The sequence below is a fragment of the Danio rerio genome, chromosome 17 (assembly GCF_049306965.1).
Source record: "Danio rerio strain Tuebingen ecotype United States chromosome 17, GRCz12tu, whole genome shotgun sequence".
In the NCBI taxonomy this organism is placed as follows: domain Eukaryota; kingdom Metazoa; phylum Chordata; class Actinopteri; order Cypriniformes; family Danionidae; genus Danio; species Danio rerio.
Genome location: NC_133192.1, coordinates 37,775,891 through 37,797,503, shown reverse-complemented (window position 1 = coordinate 37,797,503; position 21,613 = coordinate 37,775,891). Strand labels below are relative to the sequence as shown.

General features: G+C 35.4%; 2 long non-coding RNA genes across 2 annotated transcripts; both read right to left on the bottom strand.

The window, feature by feature from the left end:
* Positions 1 to 10,692: 10,692 nt before the first annotated feature.
* Positions 10,693 to 11,358, bottom strand: LOC141378426 (uncharacterized). The gene is made up of 3 exons (XR_012393045.1): positions 11,272 to 11,358; positions 10,918 to 10,960; positions 10,693 to 10,820 (listed from the first exon to the last, which is right to left on the bottom strand). It is a non-coding gene; the product is annotated as an uncharacterized lncRNA (long non-coding RNA).
* Positions 11,359 to 11,530: 172 nt separating this feature from the next.
* LOC141378425 (uncharacterized) lies at positions 11,531 to 13,034 on the bottom strand. The gene is made up of 3 exons (XR_012393043.1): positions 12,966 to 13,034; positions 12,533 to 12,645; positions 11,531 to 11,658 (listed from the first exon to the last, which is right to left on the bottom strand). It is a non-coding gene; the product is annotated as an uncharacterized lncRNA (long non-coding RNA).
* Positions 13,035 to 21,613: the final 8,579 nt, after the last annotated feature.

Sequence of the window (21,613 nt, the reverse complement as noted above, 5' to 3'; positions counted from 1 at the left end):
ATAATCTAAATGGCATGAAAACAGCCTCTACTAAATTACACACGCTTCTTCCCATCTAGAATGGTAAAACATCTCCAGTCCGGTAGAGTTTTAAAATCAATCAGATGTGGTTCAGCATCAAAACAACATTACTTATCTGGAACTCTTGATTTCCAATCCGTCTGTCAGCCGGCCTCAAATGAGGAATTTCATTACTTTGAACAAGTTGTACAGGGTGATTGAGGTGGAGGCAGAAAACATAGATCATGTCATTGTAGGGAGATGTCGTAGAGGACGAGTGACTGCTTTTTAGAAGGTAATGGCGTAGCTAAAAGCAGGCGTGTTTTGGTGGGATGGTGTGTGTATGTGTGTCTTTGCGGCCCGCAGTTTGTCATGACCTCAAAGCTGTAAGTCATTCTGGCAGCTCGGGTAGTTCGACATAATTGAGATATTTGGCAAATATTTCTTTCAAAGAAAGAAGGAAATATGGTCCCTGTCCAAGACACCATGGCCTGCCAGAGAGTGAAGTGAAATGTTGCTTTATAAGCTGTATTTCGCCAGAGTAAGGGTGCGCTCACTGTTTTGATTGAGAGCTTTTGTTGGAAGTGCGGATGTATTGTAGAAGAACGATTGGTCTTTTGTTAATAAAAGTTGGTTTTAATGTTTGTTGAGTGTGTAAAGTGAAGGAATGTGGTGCTTTTACTTTATGATAATAGATTTTGATTTGTTTTATAGGTTATAGATTGAAAAATAAATACATTTAGAAGACATAAACAATTTCTTAAATGTTCTTTTTTTAATCAACAGACTATAAATCTTTTTTTTAAATAGTTTGAATAGGATTTGGTTCCTTTTTATGCTATACATTATCAGGGCTTGACATCAACTTTTTTGATCACCAGCCACTGTGGCTAGTAGTTTTTCAACAATACTAGCCACTCTCCATTTTCACAAGCCACAATTTTGTTGTTGAAGAAATATATATTTTATATGCATAAATTTGACCTTGGCATGCTAAAATTACTTAATTTAGATTTTGTGTTGTGTCCACATCCCTGCTCATTCATTTCACTTTTTGTGTGTTGTTTATGACCTTGCTTAATGAGCATGGGCAAATGGGTTGTGGTTTCATGGTGTTACATTGTAATTGAGTTCTTGGGCCCTATCTTACACCCGACGCAATGTGACGCAAGGTGTGACGCAATTGTTGTTTGTTAGTTTCAGCTTGGCGCAAGAGTCGTTTTGACAATTTCCGCCACGCAGTTTAAATAGCAAATGCATTTGCACTCATATGTGCGCCCATAGGCCTTTTGGTCTAAAAAGGAAGGTGTTCTGAGGTGCATTGCTAATACGTTGCTATTTTGAGAAACTATAATAGATTTTTCAATAGACCAAAACAGAGCCGGTCTAAAGTCCAGCGCAGAGTGCGCCTCGCATACACACTGCTTATTACACATAAGATGTAGAGCAACACGCAAATCTTTACATATGTAAAAAAAAAAAAAAAATATATATATATATATATATATATATATATATATATATATATATATATATATATATATATATATATATATATATATCACAAGGATAATATACTTGCATACTCACCAAGTACCTTAGATAATCTCACTGAAATATTATATATTATATTACATTATTATATTATATTATATATTATTATATTATATTATATCCATTGAGCATCGAAACCCAACTTGTCTGCTGTGTGAGTGTGAGAAAGATTGAAAACAGTGCTCCTTATAAAATAAAATACAAAATAAAATAATATGAACATGAATTTAAAGATAAATGTTCATATGAATGTAATAATGTCAACAATAATAGTAGCAGTAGTAATAGTAATGGTAGTTATAGTAGTAGTAATGGAACTGCTTCAGAGTTTATTTAAATAGAACATTAAAAAAACAAAAACTAAATTGTCATAATAAATGGCATGTTGGGTCATGATGCTCATGTGATATTCCAGGTTGTATTTTTCTCACCACAGTCTCGAATTCTGTCCCTTCTCTTTCTTCTATTCATTCCATACCTATTTCATTTTTCAGAAAATAATGAAATTAATTAAAACAAACAAACAAACAAATAAAAAATACCTCCAGCACGGCACTCAATAGTTGGCAATGTTTAGCGTAGGCTTTCATAATGCGCTTCTAATTGAACCCTTTGACTGCTGGTGACAGTCTGATTTTAAAGCATTTGACAAGTGTACAATGACTAAAGGCTTGCCTGCTAATTATTCATGTCATTTCTGTGGATTGAAGCCCAAATTGAACACTGTGTCTCTTTAAATCCATCACTGTACTAAAAGCGAATACTTAATGACTATAACATGGCACTAAATTATTCATTCCGAGAGGTAATGAAAATATGTTAATTAGCCAATTGCTATTAAAGATGGAGCATATCACTCTCTCCTTACCCAACATGATGTAATTATTGAAAGATATTTGGATTGTAAAATATTAGTGGCCAGTAATAGTCTTTTAAAATTAGATTTGGACCTTTGAATAGATTATTTCAGCTGGAACTTTTTAAACACTGTCATGTTGTTGTTGTTGTTTTTTTTTAATCATATATAAAATTATTATTATTATTATTATTATTATTATTGCAGGAATCAAAACTGAATGTGTGTAGTGTCTCAGTTAGCTTGTATGAATCCTGTTAAATTGTTGTTGTTTTTTTTGCATTTGTTTTGTATTATAAATCATAATTACTAATTATTCATATAATTAATTAGAATATTTTATTTTCTGTTTGAATTTATTTCTTAGTCCAGTTTTATATAGTTTTATTGTATTTTTGTTTCTTACTTAAGCTGTCTATTATATACTTTCTGTCTGTATTTTTGCACATACACATGCATTTTTTAATGAAATTTCTTATAAATTATTTTTAATTTTATTGTTATTATTATTATTATTATTATAGGAATCACAACCAAATGTGTGTAACTTCAATTAATCCTGTTAATTTTTTGTTGTTGTTTTTTTGCAAGTGTTTTTATAATAATTATATATAATAATATTTAATATAATTTAAAAGAAATTTCTATTTTTCGCCTTAAATTTAGTTCTTGAATTTTGTCTTTTTCTTTCGTAATATAATAAAAAGATATTCATATAAATTATAATCATATAATTTATTTTTATTTATTTATTTATTTATTTATTTATAACATTTTATTTCTTTATTCCTTTATTTATTTTGGCTAATAGCATAAAATGGCAATTGTCTAAATAACAACATTCCATGTTTTTAGTTATGTTTCTGTTTGTTATTATAAAACAAAACCTATGCTTTTAGTAGATAAGTGTTAGGTTGTAATTTTCTTTCTTCTTTTTTTTTTTTTGCGTTTTAATTAACCCTGATTTTCAATCATAACAAATTAAAAACTTTGCTATTTTGACTAATTAGTAAAATATATTGTATTTGTCAGTCAATGAAGCAATCTATCAAAAAATACAATACCAAGGTTTGTTAATCAAGACTATTTGTTAATTAATATTGGATCTAAATAGGAACTTGCTTGTTTTAATATGTATTATTTAACAACAACAAATGTGTACTAGTAAAAACATACACCTAAAATGAAAGTAATAATAAGCATATTGCTTCTACTAGTATTGTTTGTTGGTTCATTTGTTTTCCAATCATTCATTGATTTATTCAACAAGCATGATGATGTGTATTTCTCGTGCTTTATGACTGATACATTTTAAGTCATTCTTAAAATTTGTTACAATTTTGTAAAGTTGAACTAAGTGCATTTAGTTTTCATTTTATTTAAAGGGCACCTATTTTACCCCTTTTCCAAGATCTAAGATAAGACTTTGATGTCTCCAGAACATGTCTTTAAAGTTTCAGCTCAAAATACCCATCCGATTATTTATTATACAATGTAGAATCTGCCCATTTTGGTGTCTGATGACAATGTAGCTGTTTTTGTAGCCTGTGGCTTTAAAACCAAATGAGCTGCTTCTCCCCGCCCACCGCTCCGACGTGCTTCTCATGCGTTATGTCAGATAAACAGCCATCAGTGATAGAAACAGACACGAATTAAACAAAAAAGGTCACGAGCCAAAAATACCAAGTAAGTTTATTTCATGTATTTGTGTTGGTTTATTCAAGCCTTTCTGAAATGATGAGTCTCACACAAATGCTGTTTGCACTACAAACACACATTTGCATGTTTACTGACACCATGTGGTCATGGTGATTGTAGCGGTTAAGAAGTACATAGTGATTTTACTGTCTTTAAAACAAACATGGCAGCTGTGGATCAATTTGGTGGGTTGGGAAAGACGCATTCCTACGTCACATTGCAGTGGGCCTCAAAATCACTGGGATTTGAATCCTATCTTCCTAACGTCAGTACATTTGTAAAAAGAGACTTGTTGGGTTTGTATCAGTCCAATATGACAGTGGGCACATTATACATACAGTTCTGTCAAAACAGCATCTAAACGTTGATTTTCATCATAGGTGCCCTTTAACTGTAATAACCCTTACAATCTCTGTAACTATTCAATAATGCCTCATAAAAAACCTCTTGTCTAACTCCTACACTTATGCAAAACTAATTCACAGGCTTTTTTCTTTTTATTCATCACCTCTTTTATTTTTCCATGACTTTTCCTCGGGTTACTCAACAACGCTCTGTTCTGGAAGTTCATGAACAGCACACAGTCATAATGGCTCAGTCTTTGTCCCCTCCCTCAGTCTCTGGCTGAACACATTCTCTGTCCATCTCCTCAGCTGACCAGGCTCGATTCAACCCAGTGGTGCTGATAACTCCAGCATGCATGCGACCTCATGCTTCACATTACAAGCAGGGGATTCATTCCTTGTGTTCTGCCGGTCACTTCGGCGTGTGGAGGAGAGAATAGATGCTATCAGGCTGAGGGCAGCAGCTGCTGGGAGACTGAGAGTCTGTGCTCGTGCGCTGAGAGAAGAGACAGTAATGTGACTCAGTCCTGCAATCTGCACCTCAATGATGGCTGCTGTTAACACATTACTTCCTGGTAATCGTTGTTTAAGTTGCGTTTTATTACACTGTAAATTACTGAGCTTGCTGTAATTCAATATTGGTTCAAACATGGACACCCAACCATCGGGTAAAAAATTGTAATTTAACCCTACTGACAAAAATGACCTGGGCAATATTTTAACAGCAGAAAAAACGTAAACAATGGTTGTCATTCACAAATAGTTGTGTAGGTTTTTCATATTTACACACGTTTAAACTTCTCACGAAAACTTTCCGTCTAATTCACAACATGTTCATACACTCAAGTTTGTTCTCAAACTTGTTCTTCTGTTAGTGAATTGTTCTCAGTGAGCATTCGCATGCATGTTATTAGTAATTTGTATAATACACACCAAGCCAGTTACGTATAAGGACTTTCCTCAAAGCGGCACTTGTCCAGAGAAAATTATAAGTCAAATTATTAATTAAGAAGAGACAATTATGGCAGCAAAACAAAGAGAAAAGAGCTTCAAACGCTAATGAAGGTTTTGATTTTGCATGTCGAACACACTTTTCTGAAAACGTGAGGTGAATTGCACTGCATTTTTGTTGACTTTAGAAGAGATTTTTCAAAATAGCAGAGCGCCTCACATTTTTTTATGCTAGCCTAGGAAACCACTGTATCAATAAACTTGATGCTCAGTTGCTTTTTCTACTTTTTCTTTTTCTTTTTTTTTTTTTTTTTACATTTTCCAACTGCAGATACACAGAGCACACCGTCAAAGCAAGCGCAGCAAGCAAACATGAGGGGCACATAAACACAGCACAAAACAGTTTACAAAAGATGCCTCTAACGGTATATATATATATATATATATAAAAAAATAAAAAATAAAATAAATATATATATATATATATATATATATATATATATATATATATATATATATATATATATATATATTTTTTATATATATATATATATATATATATATATATATATATATATATATATATATATATAATACATTTATTTATATATTTATGTATTTATTTATTTATAATGTCTAGTTTTAATTTATTCTGTAAATAACATATCTAATCATATGCAAGGTTCTTTATGCAAGTTTATATTGTACTGGGCATACATGATTACATACATTTTACACAGCATTTTGTGTGTACATATAGTTAGTAAAAAAAAAAAAAAAAAAAAAAACTTATTTTTCATCTTGAAGTTTGGTGACTTTTTTTTAAATGACCTCAACATTAGAGAATTTTTTTCTTTTTTTTCATGAAGGCTGAACTCATTTACAGTACAACGGTTGTCTTTTGGTAATTTTTTTCTGTCTGTCTGTCCGTCCGTCCATCTGTCTAGCCACCCATCTGTCTGTCTGTCTGTCTTTCTGTCTGTCTTTGTCTTTCCGTCCGTCCATCTAGCCATCCATCCATCCACCCAACCATCCTATATCTATCTATTTGTTTGTCTGTCTGTCTGCCTGTCTGTTTATCTATGTTCAAATTCTGTTTATTTGTTTCTTTAGTTGGTTGATTTAGTTGTGTTAGTTCATGTACTTTTATTTTAACATTAATGTATTCATCTTTGGTAATGTAAGTAAATGAAAATATAGCTGTTTGTTTATTAAATCTGAGTTCAGTTACCACTGCATTTGTTTTACAGTTTTTCTCAGTCGCTTTGGTGCATTTCTCACAAAACTAGTGCATTTCTGCACAACAGTTAATGCATTTCATAAAAAAATAGTACAAACTGCAAAACCTAGCTAATAATCTGCAAAAGCGCATCACATGCTCAAAATGGATAGTTCATTCCCCAAAAGTAATTATTGATGTAAATGAAAGGGTCAGTGAGTGACAGACATGACATAAGCAAATGATAATGTTATGAAACATTGCTCATTGTTTGTTGATTTTAGTAACTACATTCATGTGGCCAGTATTGTGGAAAGACAAAGTGTTACCATTATCAGTTATTATTAAGCACTGAATGCAACTTTTGCCATTTATGAAGGCAAATAAGTCAAAAACAAATAAGGTTAGTGAAAAAACAAAACACGTACCTTTTCCCTAAATAACTTAGGAAACTACTTGCTAACTTGCTAAGCATGGCATCATCAGTTATGCACTTTTCAATGATGAGTTTTAGTTCTTCTTTTGAACTTGAAGTCTGCCGATTATATAATTGTGTATGATCTGCGAACAATTCTAGCTAATTCGCTATGTAATTATCATAATCTTAGGCCTATTATAAATTCAAAGGTGGTTGTACTTTTATTAGCTGGTAAATTGCATTCCCCTCTATCGTCGAAAATCTTAGAAATTCCATTTGCCTTGAAACAATATGATTAATTGTTCAGATAAGCTTTGGTTTTAGCATTCAGAACTGATAAGCCTGCTGTGAGGAAGGAAACATGATGTGATGTTTTATCAGCTCCTTATCTCACAATGTAATCATGCTAATATCTGCAGATCAGTGTGCGTCGCAGAGGGAAATGGATAGTGCTGAGTAATGTCTCCTCTCAGCCTGTGCCGCCAATGCCAGCACTGATGTAACCGTGCCAGTAACTGAGTCTGCCGTCTCGGATATTGAATCTGAGAGCACACTGCCAAGAACTAGTCCCTCTGCCCTGTCTTTGACACTCGAAGACAGTGGCAAACGCTCTTGTGTCTTCATCTAATGATAACCTAGGACTCTGTACTCCAGTTTTACTGAGATGAGACTCCAGAGTAGTTGGATGAGCCAGTAGTCGGTTCCAAGACTCAAGGCTTCGGTTTCAAATGTGCATTAGCTGATAAATCATTATACTTCATCACGCTCTCATTCCTCTGGAAACATAGACTCTGTAATACCATCATGATGACATGTATGCTTATCTCATGAGCTTGCACATTTTAATAAGCGGCGTAAAGTCTCAAAAGCCTCTACTGTTCTTCGGTAAGTTGCTATTTTATCTTCGGCTCACTTACAGTATTTAGACACTTTAAAGGAACACTCAATTTTTTCCCTTTTAAATATCGTTTTATAACTCCCCTAGAGTTAAACAGCTGAGATTTACCATTTTAATCCGTTCAACCAATCTCTGAATCTGGCAGGAGCAGTCTTAGCTTAGCATAGATCATTGAATCTGATTAGACCATTAGCATCTCTGTCAAAATAGAGCATTTTTGTTTTAGTTTTGATAAATGTTCTACTTAAAGCTTGACTTTTCTACAGTTGCATTGTGTACTAAGACCAGCAGAAAATTAAATGTTACTTTTTCTGGGCTGATATGGCTAGGAACCATTCTCTCATTCTGGCGTAATTATCAAGGAGTTTTGTTGCTGTATCATGGCTGTAGCAGGCACGATATTAATGAGCACCTGAAAATCAGTATAACCAACATGACCTTGCCATCCTTTTTCCATTTGAAGAATTAAAGTTATTAATGTCAGGGTAATAATCAATTTAAAAAAAAAAAAGTTGTATAAATATATATATATATATATATATATATATATATATATATATATATATATATATATATATATATATATATATATAATTGATGAAATATAATGATGAAGGTGATTGAAAAAGGATAAAATGAGAAAGGTATGATTAAGCTTTAATTAATGGCTATGTGCAGTACTATGCATTTTTGGGTCTATGTTACAAAATGAAAAGGTACAAATGGAAACAAACATATAATTTGTCAAAGATGCCAAAAGGATAAAATATGTCTTATGTAAAAAGAAGAGAAGTAAAAGAGGAAATAAATAATAGGTAATAAAGTAATAAAATAAGTAATAGACGAATGATGGATGTGGTAATGGGGTGGGGAAATAATAAGCTTGTGCTTCATTCCACTCCAATTTCGACCATGTTGAAATGTATTTTTTGTTAATGATATTTTATGTTTGATATTTCTGTTTGGAAATAAAAAAATCTAATCAAAATCAAATTAAAAATAGTCTATAAATTAAAAGTTCAGATGCAAAACCGTCTAAATCCATCAAACCTCTTTTCTTGTAAATTAGCATTTTCTATCAGGATCCTCTGATTGGCTACAGAAGTTTCATTTTATAGAATATCAAAAGGTTTTTAGCTGGTAAATGTTTACTTTATTTATTTTATTTATTTTTTTTTAAATGTCACTTTAAACAGTTCTTTGGTTTTTAACAAGGTGGACTTTCATTTGTGTCAAAACCAGCTTAATCCACTTGTGCTTTTTTTTTTTTTTTTTTTTTTGCTAAAACCTCTAAATCCACCTATCTAGACAAGACTGTAATAAGCTCAATCACTAAAGATGCAATTACAAATTATTTTACCAAACATAAAATACATTACATAAACCACCTAAAATAAAATACATAAGTCTGTCACGTAAGTGGTGGTTCATTCTGCTGAGGTAACCCCTGATAAACCATGGACTAAGCAAAAGGAAAATTAATGAATTAAATCTGTCAAGTAAGTGCATAAATCTACAACATTAAAATTTACATCAATTAAATCTTAACAATCTGTTGTCATTTCTGATATTTGAGATTTGGATTTAAAATGTAAACATTGCAAAGCTTGTTAGATTCAAATAATGTAGTGTAAAAACATTGTGGAACATCAATATCTGTGCATTGTCCATTATTATAAACACCTTATCAGATGTATAGGCAATATGAAGTAATATAAATAATGTAAAGTTTTATACATTATATTTATCTTTTAAAAATGTTATGAATGCATAATACACTTGGAGGGCCGGTGTCCTGGAGAGTTTAGCTCCAACCATAATCAAACACACCTAAACAAGCTAATCAAGCTCTTACTAGATATAGTAGACCATAGTGTCCTCGCAGGTGTGTTGAAGCAAGTTACAGCTAAACTCAGCAGGACACCAGCCCTCCAGGACAGATACTGCGTCCCAAATGGCACACTATACACTATGCACTTATGCACTTAAACACTCAACAGGATAGTATATTTATGTAGTGTTGTCCCAAATGGCACACTAATGTTTTTTTACAAAGCAGAAATTCAAACCGTTTCCCTACACAGCAAAATATGGGAACCCAAAACAACTCTATGGGTGTTAATTTCAACACTTTGAAAGTGTCTCATGGGGTCGACTCAAAACAAAGTTAAATCAACACTTTCAAAAGGGTTGGCACATTGACACCGAAGTAAGGGTTAATTTTAACTCTGGGCAGAGTTAAAAAATGTAACTTTATTTAACACCGCCTGGTGTAATATATTTATTTTATTCAACTCTCTTGAGGGTAAATATGGTAAAAAGGTCAAATAGACTGTAAATTACAAAAGAAAAAACATTTTATTTGAAAACATTCACCACTTCAACAATTCATTCAGTTTTTAAAATGCAACAATGTCAAATATGCTTTAAATCTTTTATTAGTACAGACAGTATCAACAAGATATGTATGACAAGTGCTCAAAAAGGCTGTTTCAGTCATTTTGTCCAAACTTGATGTTTCATCAGAGCAATTTGAAAGTTCAATATATCGTCACTCATAGTTTTCTTCTGAACTCATAGTTTTCTTCTGAAATTACATTTTAAACAACTTGGCGTGCAAATCTTTCACTTCTGGTATTTCCTTGGTCCTCCATATAAAACACAGCAGTTTAAATTAAGGTTTAAATGCTGTAAACTTATGTGAAAACAAACTGGAGCTAGGAAATCTCATTAAGCATGTCCTGTGAATGAAGTGCTTCCCAGCCACAGGATGACCTTTTTATCCATGACGATGTAGTAGCTGCTGATCGCTCGTCTGGTGGTTCCTGATGCAGGGATATAGGGTGATGCTCTTCTAAGAACTCTTCAAGACTCCAGCATGACTAAGAAAAATGTTTGAAAACAAATTGCAATCAAATTCTATGATATATTTAAAAGAACATTTAAAGTAAATAAAACATTCAAGAAATCTAAACTCACCTTTTGAAAATCTACATAATGATCCACAACTAGACTCTCCCAGCTGGTTGAGGTGACAGGATATGGAAAAGTAGAAAAAACACATACATCACTGTTGGATCTCCAAAAACAATTAGGTTAACCACTATGACTAGAACTGGAAAAAACAGGCAGCTGTCTGTCCAGAATTCTGAATTTAACACAACACTTGGAGCAAAATTTAAAGGAGCTTAAAATCTTTTATATCATTTAGTGATGCTGACTTCCCCAAAATATTGGCCACAGTGTAAAAAATATTCATAAACTTACAGTTTTCTGTAAGCGTGTGCGCGTGTGTGTGTTTGTGTGTGTGTTTGTGCATGCGTGTTTCTTTACCAGTTAGGCCCTTTCAAGTCCAGTATTGACGCCACCTTTCCTGGAGTCTAGCAGATGTTTCAGGTCTAAATATAATCTAAAATATTAGGATAAGCAGAAGAGGAAAAGTGCAAAGCACAAAGCAAAGAGCAAAACATTATTTAAGTAACAGTTCACCCACAATACAAAACTTATCACCTTCATGTCATTTGTTATTCTCTAATGCTCTAATACCCTCTCAGCTTATTGTGAAACAAATACAGAACTTTATCAAACATACCTTCATTATTATCACCACATATGACCAAGAAGGTGTGCTTGGTCATTTCACCAACTCTGGAAATACACCATCCGTCTCTAATCAGCCAATCGTCACAGGGTCTTGTGTTATTGTATAGAGAACTGTGGCTGTTAAAAAAACAACAAAAATTAGTATCTAACACATATGCATAACCTTCAGATTAAAAAAGAGAGATGAACATTACAAAGTATGCCTCACACTTTTTCAGATATCTTTTGATTCAGATGTTGATTATTGATAATAAATCTACAAATCAAACCTGTATCATCATTAGGCTGCTCAAATATGAATCAGTTGATTAATTTTACAGACAGGTGGCTGTTTACAACGCACTAAATTGTCTTTAAGTTTAAGTTTAGCCTATAGTTTTAAGCACAATATCATGCGGGAAAAAAAGCTTGACTAAGATGTTAAGATGTTAAGTCTAACTTACTAACGTCAGACATCCCGAGTTGGGAAAAGTCATTTTCGGGGGATACAGAGTTGATTTGCGGGAGGTAGCGGGAGAGATGAGTACCTGAAGAGAGGTGGGGTGAGTTGCGCGCAACGTACCTTAAGAACGGTGGGGGTGACTTGCGCGCGACGTACCTGGAAAGGGGTGTGAGGGGCGGGAGACACGCGATTTCCGGGAGATTATCATTCATTTGCGGGCATCTACTTGGGCATCTGGGAATCTCTGTGCATTTGCGGGATAACCGCAACTTCCGGGAGACTTCTGTAACGTTAAATGTCTGAGTGCAAACGCAGTCATTTAAAGACATTAATGTTAACATTCCGACTTTTGGTTGTCAACACTTAATATAATTCAAGCGTACATTATCACGCGAGTTTATGGACTAACGGTATATGGACGGCCACGAATGAACCAGTTTAAAAGGGCCGCGGTGTTTAAAATAACCAAATTAACATACACGAATAACAAACAATCATATGTTTTAGTCAGAAAACCTTTTACAAGTAAGCATATGTTCATTTACTCACCAGATATGTTTTAGAAACTCTCCAGAGCTTATGGAAACTGTCCTGTGTTGCTGTTAGCATCAGGGCAGAGTAGGCTAGGCGGCTCGGAGTCCGGGGATTCCCTCGCTAGTTTGCTTCGAATTAAAGGAGAAGTGTCGATTTTATTTAACAGATGGGTAACAACGCACAAAATGGCATTAAGCGTGACAGAAATGTGTTGAACATGTACATTTGATGTTTTTATGCACTATGTATGCGTGAGCATATATAAAAACATTCTTGAAAAGAAGTGAATAGTAATGCAGTTAAGCTAGATACACAAACGACCATGAATGAACCGCAGAAGTTTAAAATTGTCACTCCATTCTAAAGTTATTAACTTAACAATATGTTTACAACTGTATTTCCTTAAAGAAAGTCAGTAAAATACCAACATTTAGGTAGTTTGACTCACCAGTTGCTGTTCTAAACCTGGAAAATGGCAGCTGGAAAATTCATCAGTGACTGGGGCTGCATGAATTCCTGGATGTTGGAAATAACACCACCAAGTGTTGAAAAGTTAACTCCTTGATTTCGCACTGAATAAAATCAATTCTAACTCTTATTATATTCATTTATCAAAATATAACTCTTTAACGTCAACACTTTACTCTGAAATGCTTCAACACTGAGAATTTAACTCTGATGAATTTGCTGTGTAATGACGTTTGACGGTCGCCAAATCAGTGAAATAAACGACCGAATTATCAAACAATACCTGCCGTGAGTATTGCCGCATTCAACATCGGGAGGGGCTATAATCACTCTCATAGGAGAATTTTGCTTTCACCATCTAAAATAAATAAAGTTATCCAACATGTGGTTTGATAGCTCCGCCCCTTCCGCTGCGTAAGCAAACCTGCGGTCGTTGAGTACGTGAAGTGTCTATCATTCCACACTTCATTTTAGCGGCTGAATGAGTGCATCATCCGGGTAATTAAAGTGCACTTATTATTTTTAGAGTTTTCAGTGTGAACACACTACTTGCACTATTTATACTACAAAATGGCATAGAATAGTGCATAAGTATGCGATTTGGGACGCAGCTAGAGTTTGGACACCCCTACTTTAAGTCAAGCAATTCCACTCGGCGGCCATCTTTGAATTGTCTCTCAGTCAGTATGCTTGGGCTATTCTGTCTGAATGGAGAAACATCAAATTCCAGACCCGGATACTGACTGAATGGATTTTTTAAAAAATGGTAAAAGTCTACTGTTTAACTATAGGGGGAGTTTTAAATAAGCCTATTTTCAAAGAAAAAAAAAAACAAAACAAGTGGAGTGTTCTTTTACGGTCAAATACATCATCTAAGCATGTGTGTAATGAATAAATGCAGCAAGCGGGAGCTTGATCTACTGTTGGATGATAGAACTAATAGCTCAGACATTTGAAAATGACAGGTGATATTACCTTTCAGCAAAGATTGTCCAGAGCTGTGGAATGAGAGGACATAGAGATCCGATTAGACTGATTACCTCATCGTTGTTTAGAGTGGTGGGAAGACAGTGAACTTCATTTCACTGGATGACTGCAGGCACTGTGATGGAAGGCTAATCAATTGATAGATTACGCAACTGATACGAGTGCTGTGCTGGAGCCGTGAGTGACTCTGAGTGGGATTACTGTGCCCTCAATGGACTGAATGAATGAGAACTAATGGCCACTGAGGTCGCTGACATTGATATCTGTTTGTCAGAGAACCAGAATGTCAGACATCGCAAGCAGGCTTGTAGAGTCGGATTTGTCTAGGATTTCACATTATAGCATGTGTTGTAATACATCATTCTAGTCAACTGGACATTTTTTTCTCTTTGTTTCTCCATAGTTTAAGAGGTCTCTGCTCTCATCCGAGTGACAGTTGTGGATTGATGTTGAAGATTCCTCTGCATTTAACCTTGTTGGGCAACATAGAAGCAGTGACACTCTAGAGGGGACGTCTGGAAGAAAGACCGCAGGTTGGTGGAGTTAACATTTTGAACTGGAAGGATGGAATGTTTTAAAGGAGGCCATTGTTTATACTTGGCAAGTCCCAGGTGGTCCAATCACGTTGCCATCAATGACAGATACAATTGAAGACAAAATTGTTATTATTTGTATTTTTTTAAACAGTTTTAATATAGTTTTAACAACTAATTTATAATATCTTATTTTGTCTTTGCCATGATGGCAGTGCATACTATTTTACATTTGATTTTGTAATAGTATTAAGCTTACTAATCCTTTACTGCAATAAATAAACAGTTTTTAAAATACAAATGTTGGCTGATTGTTTGGACAAAAACTCCTTTTACATGGAAAATATGCCTTTTATCACGTGTCATTGTATGTCGTTATGGTGTAGGCTTGATAGTCAGGCACCCTCACTCACATTTGTGTCGTCAATCTGGTGATCTACATTTGCGTAGAGTTGGCGAAGGAGGGATCAGGTGAAAAAGTGTTTCGAATTTTTAGTGCAATACTTAATTCAACCACTGGGGGTCAATCTTACATACTCCAGCCAAACTAAACAAAATAAGTATGGAAAAAAATGGGAAATAGTGTTTTTAAAATATATCTCAAGCAATTTTTAATGGATTAAATAAATTGTCACATGTTTTGCTATAATATTTGTTTTTATATATACAGTATATACAGTTAAAGTAAGAATTATTACCATTATTAGAATTATAAACATCATTTGGGAAGTGATGATCACAGAGATCATTTTGACTTCAACTGTTTATAACTCAAGGACAGGAGTGTCCAAACTACTTCTGGAGGAAACGCAGAGTCTAAACTCTGTTCCTAAAAGGCTGACATTTTGAAGACTGTAGCTCCAACCCTGCAAGCACCCATAAAGAAATCCAGGAAATTCCCATAGCAGTTGATTAATAAACAGTTGATAAAGGACTGCTTGCATAGACTCAGCGAGACTTTTAATCAAACTATGAAATCGTATTAAAAAAAAGGATTTATTTCAAAATCTTGACTAAAGTTATTACAGTTTTTCTCAGTCTTTTTTTTCCAGAAAATATATTCTAAGTTGAACAATTTCATGAATTATTTACAGACCTATGTATGTATGTATGTATGTATGTTGTAATTTCAGTTCCAATATGTACTGCAATATTGTTCATAGTTGTGCACAGCTCTACCCAAAGGAAGTTTATGTTTGTTGTAAATAAGGAGGGTGTATTTACTCTTTTGCACAATGCTGTGAATAAATTAAAATTGCAAAGAGCAAATAAAAATGAAAAAAAAAAAAAACTTTACTGTAATTTTCAAATGGCTGTGCCAACAGTATATAGTGCTGTCTTGAGCATTTTCAGGAAGTGTCACCAAAATCTGACGTTTTTTGCATTGGAAAAACGTTTACAGCATAAACTGTCATAATGAAAACACGTCAAAGCCATTTGACATCTTGTTCATAAACAAAGTGTCAGGACTTTTCATACTGATGACACTGACACTTTTATTGACATCAATACTTGCTTTTGAGGAATAAGCTATCCATTTCGAGCAAGTGACACGCTTTTGCAGGTTATCAGCTAGGTTTTACAGCTTGTACTAATTGTTTTGAGAAATGCATTAACTGTTGTGCAAATGTAAATGGTGTTGTGAGAAATGCACCAAAGCGATAAACTGTAAACGAGTTTGGAGTAAAAATGTCATTAAATGTGTACATTCATTTTCACATGCTTTCAGATGAAGCAACAACAGAGAACTGGCTTTACAACCAAAGTTCACACACAATCATCTTCAATTAATCATGCAGTTAAACCATGGTCACACTGCAATTTTTTGCCCTACAGACTTTCACTAATACATATGTGAATGTGGCAGACCAGAGGCTCAAGCTTGTGCGACAAGTTTCACATGTCGCTGCAATGAATTGTTCAAGCTTAGAGAACTTTGACCTGCAAAAATTGTGATTGCGTGAGACCAACAGAAGATCAAAAATGAATTTTCTGTGCAGAAGTTTAAAACATGGAGCAATTGCTCACTTTATTTTTAATGTCTAATCATCTCATTTAACCCTGCACCTTTTGGAGAGCAAATGACTTTTGAATTTTTGATGTTTACATGCTTAAACTCTAGTTTGACTGCGCTTTTGTTTTTAGTGATTAGTTGTTTCATGTTTCATGTTTCATGTGCTGGTGTGTTTAATCAAAGACTATAGCGAGTCGCACACCGGATGTGCCGCTCAGCACTGCGCCAAGGTGCGCACATGACAGTTGGAAGTATCACACACCAGAAGCGCACATTCGCATGTTATTTAAAATGAAATTATTTTGATGTCACTGTGGCGCGGCAGAAATATAAACACTGTCCTCGGTCAAAGCTGGGTGCCGTGCGCACCCTGATAGAAATCTATATTTAGAATTCTAAAATACATGGCGCTGCGTGGAGCTTCCCTGAGCATCACATCCGGTGTGCGACCCCCTCATGAAATACACAAAGTTAAAGTTTTGAATAAGCAAAAGTGTAATAGTCAATATGGCGAATTAATCCCCATCCTCTAATACAGGAGCCAATCACTGATTGCTTTAGACTGACTTTTCTCCGAGGAGGGGCTCAAACCAAATGTAAGTTTTGGCAGATTTTCTGTGATTCAAATGTTTAGAAATTAAAATAAAGAGACAGTTTTTTTTTTTTTTTTTTTTGGTAATTCCTAATAAGAAATATAATTGCAAGTTAAGCAAGCAATTTTGGAGAACTTGAAGTTTCCCCATTTAAACAGAGGTATTTTAAAGATGTTTGCTGAGTGAAATGGCTTGCTTTAAGACAGGGGTGTTAGGTCGTACTCACGCTATATACACTTGCCTCGAACCAGGCTAAAGCACACTTGTCCCCCCTCCCGTCTCCCCTGATGGCCCACACTCACATTACAATCGGGCCTGGTCGTGCTTAAGTCAGCGATGCTGTGCTGTGAGCGCTCACTCAGCACAGTGGAGATTTCTCTAGTTGTATGGTTTTAGTCGTTTGATATGCAGTGACATGCAAACAAATATTTCGCCAAACAGTCCTTAGTGATGTGGTGACACGCAGTCAGATATTTCGGCGAACAGATCCACCACTTTTGACGCTCATAAACAATCATAAAGCCCTCGTGCTGCAGGAATGAGGTTTGCTGAAGTTGCGCAGCTGTGGCGCAGTGAGGTGTCTGCGTCTTTAATAAACTATGGCAGTTTGCATTCACTGAACAGTAAGAATTATTAATAAATCTATATTTAACAGTCCCTTAAAAGTCACGTCTCGCTTTCAGTTTCAAAGCCAAAGTGAACTGTGCTCAGGCCCATCTCTTCCAACCGGGCCAGGGCCGGCAAAGTGAACCGTGTCTGAGCCCAATTCAGTGCACTCACATTTCTTAAACGATCCGGAAAACGGGCCTACACACTAAAGCTGCGGTCACACTGGACTTTTCTACTTATAGACGTCCATTCATACGCATGTGACTGCATCAGAAAGAAAACGCAAGGTTGTGCAGCAAGTTTTGCAGTTCACTGCAGTGGAAAATTCAAGCTTGGTAAACTCTGATCCACAAAATTGCATCACATGACTGCGTAAGACCAATCGAAGATCAAAACATGACTTCTCTGGACAGAAATTTAAAACATGGACCAATTGCTCGCTTTTTTAATGTCTAATCCAAGTGTGCCACAAGCCTGCGTTTGAGTAAAGGTCTCGGCCGTTAGATCGCCCCCTGGGGGCTGGCTGCAGTACAAGTCATAAAGCCCGCCTCCTCCGTGTTAATGAAGGAGACTTGAGCCCAAATAAAAAAAAAATTATTACACTTGCAATAAAATGTCCCGAAAGATGGTTCTGGTCGATTAAGGCACTGGTTATTGTGCTGAAATAGGTGCAGATCTTCATTTTTGTAAACAGTTTGTTTTTAGCAGTAATTTAATGCTGGGCGTGTCATCGTGATTGACAGCTGTGATTGACAGTTTCTCAAAGCTGCGCGTCTGCGCTTCGGCAGGAGACTGAAGTGTTATTATTCGATTTCTGTGTTATTTTACCATGACAAAATGAGTTCAGCAGTAAACTACAGTTTCTGACATACATGATCCTGGTGGAACACTGTTTATTCGTTAAGGTCAGGGCTTTTTTCGGGCTTTATTAGTTTGCTGATACACACCGGAGCTGGCGCGATTGAATATATAAAACTCTCCTATTTGTTAACGTTATTATATCCATTTGTGTTTGGTTGGAAGCTCAACTCCGCTCATTTTCGCGGCTCCTCCTCTGGCTCCATCAGACAGTCCTTCTGCGCATGTCAAGGCTTTAATTTCAGCAGTCTTTTGCGACTGCTGAATATGGGGAAAGGGGCTGTCGCGTCGTCCATATTTTTTACAGTCATTGGTCTAATCATCTTGTTTAATCCTGCCTCTTTTACACATACAGTACTGTAAACTCTAGTGGGACTGTGGCATTACCTGTAGGTTTCAAAAAAGACTGGACGACTGAATTAGTTTGATCAAGTGTGTTTAATTAAGGTTTAAACTGTGCAGAGCTTCGGCCCTCCTGAATTAAATTTGACACTTATGGGGATGTTTGTTTAATTAGGGTTGGAACTAAACTCTGGAGGACAGTGGAATTGGTTCCAGGAACAGGTTTGAACACCCCTGTTGCCAATTTCATTCCCATTTTTAATTACAAGCCAATCAAGGTTTGCAGAATCACTACAAACATGCTGTTCTTGAAAATTTTTGTCCATTACAGGTAGTGTATCTCCAACTCTAAACACACCTGAACTTGCTAATCACTGTCTTCAAGAAGGCAGCTGTGTTGGAGAAGGTGCTAAATTTGGCAGCATTGTTCTTTAACCCTGCTCCTGGGACCCACTCTCCTGCAAGTTTTGCTATGACCTACAGTTTATGAATACACCTGCCTCTCCTATATTCAAATAATCCTGAAAAGCTTGGCTGGGTTCTTCAGATGTTTTTGATTAGAGTTGGAGATAAACTCTGCAGGATATTGGGTCCCCAGGAGAAGGGTTGAACACATTTTGCAGGAAGGTCACCCTTCAGGAGTAGGATTGGACATCCCTGGTGCTATTTCTCTAGCCCCCTTATTTTATTCAACCAGCAATGCAGTGTGGTCACAGATTTTTTTCTTCTCTCTCTCTGCTTTGACTTCAACAGTTACTATAGTCCTGCAGAGACTTTGTGTGTAATGAGGTAGTACAGGATTCTTCACTGTCAGTCCACAGCTGTTTAGACCATTTGTATACAGTACTAAAATGTGTTCAGCTACAAAGTAACACACAGTTGCTCAGAGTAATCTACAAGAACATTTTATTATTATCTAAAATAAACATAAGACAATTCCCTGAAGCACTGCAGCACAGAACAGTAAATTATGGCACATTCATTTACATAAACTCCTGACAGGTGGCACCGACAGGCCACCAGGCAACAAAATCTATGCATTCTAAAACTGTTCCACCAAATCATACATTCATCCATGTTCATCCAAGTCTCCTCTACACCCCTGCTGATTTGCCTTGAACCATCCCTCCTGCTTGGCTACTGTGGAAAACATCCCCCTCCCTTCACTCAACCCCGCTATTCCTCTAGCCTCACAGTAGACGTGATGACAGTGGTGTCAGCACGGGTCACAGTGATACACAGAGCCTGTTCACACCAAGCTGCCAATTCCTATTCTTTCTCCTTTTCTTCCTCCTCTCCTGTCGCTAGTTTTATGGCTAGGTTCACAGGGTCCAAATTCCTGCCCATCAGCAGCTCCACTTATGGCACATAGGTGTGGGGTTTCTACCTCTCTCAGCTTATGGGCTCACTATGTGTTATCTCCAAAGCCAAACTCTAATAAAATTGTGCTACTTTTGGGCACATACAAGACGTTTTACCTGATTCCATTAGGTTTCACCTTGTTTAATATTTAATAGAGTTGCTGTTTAATTAATGCACTCTACAAAAAACGTTAGTTCACCCAAACATGTCATTTCTGATATTAACTACTCTGCCTGGTGTCATTCCAATCCCCTGAGACCTTCGTTCGTCTTTACAACACAAATTAAGGTTTGTTACAGTATATGAAATCTGAGATTTCTCTCATCCTCCATCGACACCAATGGTCCAGAAACATTGTCAAAACATTCCATGTGACTTTAGTAGTTCAACATTATTTATACAAATCTCCTAAAATCGTTCTTGTACTAAAAAATGGTAAAAATAGCTTTGTTTGCCTAGGTCTTCTGCATCAGATCAGGTTGCAGGGGTTTACTATGAACAAATGAAGCTTGCATGTTACATTATACTGACTCTAATGGCAATATATCTTACTTATAGAAAATGTGCACCGTGGCGTAATGCTAACAACCTAAATTAAGGTATGTTACAGTATATGAAATCTGAGAGCTCTCTCATACTTGATAGACACCAATGGTCCTGAGACATTCAAAGTCCAGAAAAGGAACCAAAAATGTTGTCAAAACATTCCATGTGACTTTAGTGGTTCAACTGTATTCATACAAATCTCCTAAAACACTTTTTTTGTGCTATAACAGCTTTGTTTGCCTAGGTATTTTGCATGAGGTCAGGGTGCACGTTAATTATGTACAAATGAAGCTTGCGTTACACTATGCTTTCTCTTATGGCAATAAGTCATACTGTTCATACAAAATGTGCACCCTGGCATGATGTTGGGGAGATGATATAGGATGAACAAAGTTATGATTACCTTTTTTTTTTTTGGTCAAACAAACATACTGTGCTTCATATGATTACAGTTAAGCCATTGAAATCACTTGGAATATTTAGACATTTTTGATTATTTTTTCTCAAATGTTTCAGGTCCCTTACTGTCTATGGAGTATGAGAGAGTTCCTGGACTTCATCTAGATTATATTTAATTTTTGTTCTGATTATGAACAAAGATCTCAGGCGATTGAAACATTGAGTATTTTTATTTTGGGGTGAACTAATTCAACACTTAATCCTAGGGTTTTCTTACTTAATCTGTCTTTTTGCTAACAACAATCTACTGTTTAGTTCTAAAATGTATACTATTAAAGGTAATTTACACTAACTTCAGTTTATTATTATGAGTACTTTGTGTAAC